This window comes from Anastrepha obliqua, chromosome 1 (assembly GCF_027943255.1).
Source record: "Anastrepha obliqua isolate idAnaObli1 chromosome 1, idAnaObli1_1.0, whole genome shotgun sequence".
NCBI classification, from domain to species: Eukaryota; Metazoa; Arthropoda; class Insecta; order Diptera; family Tephritidae; genus Anastrepha; species Anastrepha obliqua.
The window spans coordinates 55000458-55008381 of NC_072892.1; the positions used below are offsets into that span (position 1 = coordinate 55000458).

The 7924-nt window shown below is 36.3% G+C and overlaps 1 pseudogene; it reads right to left on the minus strand.

The window, feature by feature from the left end:
• Window positions 1-436: 436 nt before the first annotated feature.
• LOC129252868 (putative nuclease HARBI1) lies at window positions 437-1636 on the minus strand (annotated as a pseudogene).
• Between the last annotated feature and the right edge of the window lie 6288 nt (window positions 1637-7924).

The following is a 7924-nucleotide window of genomic DNA, read 5'->3' on the forward strand; positions in this document are numbered from 1 at the left end:
CCAGATATTCCAAATATTGGGGCCATATATGTGTTCATTTCAATGGTAAAAGGTCATAAAATAAACATTTTTGAATTGAAAAAATTTGCACATTAATAACTTAACTACTTTTTAATTTTTCAGAGCGAAATAGTAATTACAAACTACCCCGTGACTCCTTCTGTGGAATCAACCGACGAATCAGTTAACAGTCCACGACCTTCATGTCGCCGAAAAACAGATTCGGATGAGTGAATCAAAAACATGCTTAAATCTATGAACGAAAGGAATGAGGAAGAGAGAAAATTCAGAGAAAATTTGTGACTCCATAAACAACGTGGCCAATGCTATTCTAGCTTTATCGCAAGCCGTTGTCAATAAAGATTATAATAATAAATAAAATAAAGTTTATATATGTTATGTTATATTTCATTGAATTTTATTTTTTACAAAAGTTTTAAAGTGTAAGTGCGTTTTGTCGCGCCCTTCTGCCTTCAGAATAATATTCTTTTGACCTTATTGGTTCACTATTTTCATCATTCGATGGGTCTTCTGGTGGCATGGCCTCATCAGTGAATATGCCACGTTTTTGCAGCATATTTTGGAATATTACACATGTATAGATGATAGCTGCCGCATTTTTGTGTGAATATCTAAGAACGCGCTCTTTGGATAGTCACCGAAATCGTGATTTCAGGACTCCAAAGGCACGTTCAATTGTGTTCCTTGCTTTTATATGTGTTTTATTGAAAATCTCTTCGCTAGCGGAAGAAGGTGTTGCTATTGGTGTTAGAAGCCATGGCTCCAAAGGATAACCTGAATCACCTAAAAGCCATTTAAATGCCCCACAATGTGTTCCCTGATGAGTTTGATTCTCACCGGCGAAGTTGTCCATATACCGGCGTCATGACAAGATCCTGGGAATCGTGCATTGACGTTTTGAAAAATTAGTTTCTCGTTGCAAATCTAGGAATGGGGTTATTAGTTATAAACATTACAAAATGTTGATAAACCAGTATTTATTTTTTATAAACTCACGGCTTCAACATTAATGCTGTAGTATCCCTTGCGATTCATATACTCATGAGGTACTACTCCAGCGATTAAAGATTGCGGGGAAAGTATTGCAATATGTGTGCAGTCAATAGCACCTATAACGCCTTTTATTCCGAATTTGTTATGGAAGCTGCAAATTTTAAGCCGTTGAAATGGTGCAAATGCATATTTTGTACCATGTTTAAAACTTACCCCCTCTTTATGCTGTTGTAATGCTCCGCCTCATTGGGAAAACTAATTTCAAAGTGTTGGTGTTCCACTACCATTTTGCAAATTTGCTCAATACATCTCGACACGCTTGTTTGACTCATTGCCGAGAAGTGGCAGTTTCCTATAACGCTTTGGTAGGAGCCATTTGCCAGAAAATATAGTACTGAAACAAACTGAAAGTAATATGTATATATTTTTATTTATGTATCAAGCCCACACGAAGCTCAAATGGAATTCTCGAATTCCGCTCAAACTTGTCAAGTGGTTTGAGATCTTGAATAAGTTCCCAGCAGAAGGATTTCGGGAATCTTAAAAACCACCTGAAAACGTCTTCTTCCAGAAGGAATGGGTCTTCCGTGCTGCGTAAACTTGCCAGAATCCGTCTACGCATGTTTCTAAAACGTCAGTAAATACAAAATTATTCGTGTTCTTAAGAAATTGTTACCCAAAACATATTACTTCGCTTCATTTTCGCGTTTTTTTTTTGCAATATATATAAAATAATTAATTCCTCTTCCATATTTTTCGTTTTGTGAGCTGCTCAGAAGTAGATCACTAATTAGTGACTGTTTTTTGAGACTAATGACGTGAGATTGCTTACTGAATACCAACTAGTCTCAAAATCAAATTTCACCACGAAAAGTCTCAATTAGTGACTTGAGACTGCTTACAGAATTCGGGCATTAGAATCTGAATTTTAACTACGATGAATTTTGTGACCTGTTTTACTAATATCAATTGGAGAATAACTTGGAGCTTATATTTAATAGCAGTTGGCAAGCACGACGAAGAAACGATAGGCCCACTTTGTTGAACTCCGTCACAATCACTTAAGCAGCTCCAGCGCATATCAAGAAAAGCAAAAATTGTCTAGCAGACTTAGACTGAGTTGAGCAATCACAACATTCTTTATCCAGTTCTTAAAGAGCACTTAACAATTAAGTTTTTTGGGAAGGGGAAAAATGTGCCGAGCAAGTGCTTTTAACTGCGATCCAATTCGATTTTCCTGCTAAATACCTACAGCCATGCTTTTGAGGATTAAACTTTTTCTGTTTAACTGAAAGCTGTACAGATACATTTACGGCTACATATTCCAGAAGAATGGATTTGTACATTCACATATACAAATGAGTAAATAAATATGTGCATGCTCAGGAACGACCATATGTACATATATAAATATATTTCGTCGCACAATTCAAGCAGAATTCAGTATTTTTGAAGTTTTTAATTTCATTCCAGTGCCAATTCATTGGAATTGCTATAATTTTTTTTTTGTTTTTGCAGTTATTGTTGTTTGTTCGCCTTTTGCGTTTGAAAGCTGCCTTTTCGGTTGGTGTTGCTTGAATTGATTTTTGATTTCGGCTTTTACTCGTTTTGTGCTATAGTAATTTTCATCACAAAAATGTTGATAAAATTTAATTATTTTGAAATTCAATAAAAAGTTAAACGAACAAATTGGATGCACATGTAGAGGAGAGCCTTGCGATTTTCAAAACAAAAAACAAATAACGAAAGCAAATCAAATTTTATTTACCCGAAAATGTCGGCGCTTTATTTGCTTCTGCTTTATTGCCAAATTACAAACTTTTTCAATTTTTCGCTTTAATCATAAAATTAACGGATCTCAAATGCGAAATAAATTCTGCCGCCAGCATTAACATAATCCTCCTATGAGCCACTAATCAAACAGCACTAAGCAATAAGTAATTAAAAATTACTACTGTCGGTTGGCGGGCGCGTGATTTTATCGTTTGCGAAAGGCAAATAAGCTGAGTATTTAATTACACTCGTTAGCCATTTTATTTCAAAGTGAATTTACTCAACGCAAAAATGCGTTGGAAAAATCAAAGCGGACCAAGGAGACCAGAAAGTGAGCGAAAAGTTAAATTAGGCTTAAATTCTATTACTTTTCAGCTGTAGAATAGCACTGCCGCGATACTGCTAAATGCAATCTACCACTTCCTCGATTTATCGACCTCTACAAACACCTTCCACCACTTCTTACTACACTTCAATACTTTCATTTATGGGCACGTGCTGTGGTATTGCGGCATTGACGCTGAGATTTGCAGATTTTCCACTGACGTAATGTGACACCTTCGAAAATTGAGTGGATGAGACCGCAGCTGACAGTGGAAAGCAATATGAAAGGGAAAATTCCCAGTGGCAATCACGCTGCAAACGTTACTTTCCACCACAAGGGAGCTTATTAAATTATAACGAGTGCGACGAAAACGATGTAAAGTAAACGCCCTTACGCGGCTAACGACTAGGCGATTATTTTAAATTTAAGACAGCAGGCATGCGGATTAATGTATACTTTGTTTTATACAATAAGAAAATTCTAGCCTAAATATAATAGTAGCATTTTATTTTTTACCAGGTTTTATACAACACTGCTTTCATAGCAAAATATTTGGTGATAATGATTAGTGAAATGCATCTTAGGATGAAAGGATTCCAGATAATTTTGCTTGCTTCATACGAACATTTTATCGCCTATCTTAGAGAAGTTTTAGTATGTAAAACACCCTGAATCGGTTAGCGGGTCGGTAGGCATAAAAAATATGTTTAAGGTTAAGGTAATTTAGGTTAAGGGAACATCTTTTATTAGTGAAACGAAGTGATTTCGCCAAATTGGGAATTAAAGAGGGAACTGGAACCCAAGCCAGTGGTGTCACAACGATCCTCTCTAAGCTTAAGTGTACCCCTTTACAGCATCTGGGAGAGTGGCTGTTACCGTATCCTAACTTAACTTTAGTTAAGGGAAGACTGCCTTCTCCAAATTAGATAAAGCGGCAAAGCGAATGGGTCTGGTGGTGAACGAGGACAAAACGAAGTACCTCCTGTCTTCAAACAGTTGGCGCACTCGCGTATCGGCACCTACGTCACTGTTGACAGTTATGATTTCGAGGTTGTAAAAGGTTTCGTATATTTAGAAACCAGCATTAACACCGATGACAATGTCAGCTTAGAAATCCAACGTAGAATCTCTCTTGCCAACAAGTGCTACTTGGGACTAAGTAGGCAAATGAGTAGTAAAGTCCTCTCTCGACGAACAAAACTAACATTTTATAAGGCTCTCATCATGCCCGGCCGGGATCAGGTGGAGAAAGACTTGGCTTGGTGTGTCCAACTAGCGCCGGTTAGCACGAGAAAGAAACGACTGGAAAAATATCTGAAAAAATATCATACTCATACACGAAGTTACAATTCGGCATTGTAAATACCCTCTATAAGTGCCAAAAAGGGGTAAATCTACCTAACCATTTTTTTTTTGTTTTCAATAAGACTACTTACGAGTACTAATCCAAATGAAATAGTGGTGGTCCAATAGTTTTATCTTCATTATATCTGTAAATCAGATTGCGAGTCCATGCCATGCCTTCCAAGTATTTTGAATATAATTAGAAGTATCTGAAAATCGATCGATTTCCAAACGGGTGTGATAAACGCGTACGTGTGGTGTTTTCTCTGATTCGTTTTACGTATTTGATTATAACTCGACGTATTTGATTATACCTTGCTTGGGATTAGGATGCACACACGCAGCTATTAATAAAAAAATAAGAAAAACATCTATATTAAGAAAGGGCGCTTTTAAAAATAAATCATAAATTCAAATTTGAAGTAAGTTGAAAAGTAATACAATTTTATTTGAAATATTTTTTGTTTTGCAAGTTTATTCTATTCCAAAAAAATAAAAAATAAAAATAAAAAATTTAAAAATAAAAAAAAAATGTTAAATATTAAACTTTGAGCTGAAGATATTTTACTTTAGGAAACTGTATATCACTATTTTCAATGTTTAATCTAAATATTTCAAATATTTTTTTTTTTTTAATTTCCCTCCTACTTATACTCAGGTCCCCAAAACTAATTTTTACAAGAATTGACCACAATATTCAAAGTACAGGGTCCGGCACTGGAAATGTAACCAATTAAAAAAGCCATAAATTTACGTCCGGGCAAAAACAAAAATTCGAAATTGCCTTGCAAAAGCACGTCGCACTTAGGGGTTTACGGCGAATAAGCATTTTTCAGTGTGAAGATCAGTAAGCAAGTAATGAAGTGTATAATTATGTAAGTTTTATTTGAAGTGATCGTAAATTGGCTTTATTGCTTTATTATTTCCTATATAGCCACATCAAAAAGAATATTTCAGGCGATCTCTTAATTCTTGTCCTCCCTGATGAAACATTCGGCCTCTACATAACGCTTCCAACGGTTACGATCCTTCGCTATGACTTTAAGTTTTTTACAAGATTTCCTTGCAGCCTTAAGTTCGTTTTCGAGAATTCTCTTCCGAGTGCTCCTAAGACGTCCTTTTTCCTGCTGCTTTGCGGGTTTCAATCGAGTGCTTTTCTGGTTATTTCTGTGAGATCTTTTTGAACTTCCACTTCCTCTGCTTTACTTCAGCTGCTTACAATTCGCCCAAAGCTCTCTGTTGTTTATTGTTCCGCAATAAAAGCCTTGAAGCATCTTTCTGATCTAGAATTTCGAAAAAATTGATTTTTTTTATGTTATGATAATTTATACTTTCAAAATTATAATTGCAAATTTTTATATTGAAATTCGTTGTAAAGGGTGGTTAAGTTTTAAAGGCCGGTGTTGATTTAGAATAAAATACAATTGGTTTCTCTTTTTTATGATAATATTGGTATAGATCAATTACGTATGGGACAAAGTATTCGCCAAATGGCTGCCGCGGCTTCGGCGGCCCACCCCCATCCAATGGTCCAAATTTTCGATGACACTGAGGCATAATTGAGGTTATATGCCGTTAATGTGCCGAATTATCTCATCATTTAGCTCTTGAATTGTTGGTGGTTTATCGACGTACACCTTCTCTTTCAAATAACTCTAAAGAAAGGAGTCCAACGGTGTCAAATCACATGACCTTCGCGACCAATTGACATCGCCGCGACGTGAGGTTATTCGGCCATCAAATTTTCCGCGCAAAAGAGCCATTATTTCGTTAGCTGTGTAACAAGTGGCACCGTCCTGTTGAAACCACATATCGTCCACATCCATGTCTTCCAATTCGGGCCATAAAAAGTTCGTTATCATCTCACGATAGCGAACCCTATTCACAGTAACTGCCTGACCGACCTCATTTTGGAAAAAATACAGCCCAATGAAGCCGGCAGCCCATAAACCGCACCAAACAGTCACTCTTTGTGGGTGCATTGGTTTTTCGGCAATCACTCTTGAATTATCATTCGCCTAAATGCGGCAATTCTGCTTATTGACGAATCCACTGAGGTGAAAATGTGCCTCATCACTGAATCACGAAGTGCGCGATATGCATTTTGATTTGAACACCCGTCTTCATAATTAACCTGAATAACTTTAACGCGTTGCTTGATTTGTATATTTCCATGGTTCAAATTGAGCTCGTCTGAAATTGAAAAATGTCAAATGAAGTGCAGAAATAAAACTTGACGTTTAGGTGTGGTTCACATTTAATATCGGCCGTTAGAATTTAACCACACTTTAGTTTATACGTTACCGTCTTTTAAAACGAGACCGGTTTGGAGTACGACGCCCAGGCACTCGAAACTATTTTTTCCGAGTTGGCGTTGGTAATTTCCCAAAAAGTACTGAACCGATTGATTTGAATTTTTAATATTTTATTGAGTAGACTTGAGGCTCTCGCGGGTAGTAGAATTATAATTAAAAATCAATATTCCTATTTTTTTGAAGAGCGAGAACGTGAAAGAAAATCCTTTTTTTGTTTTTCCAATAAACAGATAAAATATCTGGAAAATTTTTTTTTTTTTTGTTAATGTGCTACCCACTATAACGGCATATCTGCTGATGAATAATCGACCGAATTTTTTGTTTTTCAGGCGTACCTGAGTAGCCCATTCAATTACGCCAGTGGCATGTGTTACATCAGGGGAAGTATTTTTTTTATTATTTTCACTGAAAAAAATATTTTTTTTTTGTAAATAAAGAATTGATCTAATGAATAAAAACGTTTTTCAATTGATAGCGATTGATTTTGTTCAATTTTCGAGACCTTTAATATTCACATCTCTAGACCAGAAAGGTGCCTTAAACATTTGTTGAAAAAAAACTTTTAGGTTATTTGCGAGCAAGTCACAGCTATACCAAAGACCCGATTTTACATTTCAGTTGAAAATATGAGCTTTGTATATATGTAAATCAATGTAGAATTCGATATCTTGTTCAGCTGAGCAAACGCGCTACGAGCTTTTGAGATTCTTTATATATTGTCTGATACACCTCCTTCCTTAGAAATTAGACTTCCCTGGTAGGTGAATGCTGGATTACATAACACTAAAGCTACTGCTTGGATTCGCAACATTTACTTTAAGCGATTTAGTTTTTTCCTCATTAATCTTCAGCCCTACTTTCCTTGACCCTTCCACCAACACGTCGAGCTTCTTCTGCATGCTTTGTTGATGTCATCGACGTAGTCTTCAAGGTGTTCGCTGAAGTTCTATTTTAGGTCCCTGCGGTATCCATCTATAGATCTTGAAAGCACGTTTAGGAACAGCATAGGAGAAATCAGGCAACCTTGTCGAACACCAGATATAGAGTCAAAGGTGGGCGATAGACTTCGATTTTGTTGAACACTGCGTTTGAGGCTATCATACTTCGTTTTAATTAGCTGGATAATGTTCGGCGCAATGCCTTGAGTATATGG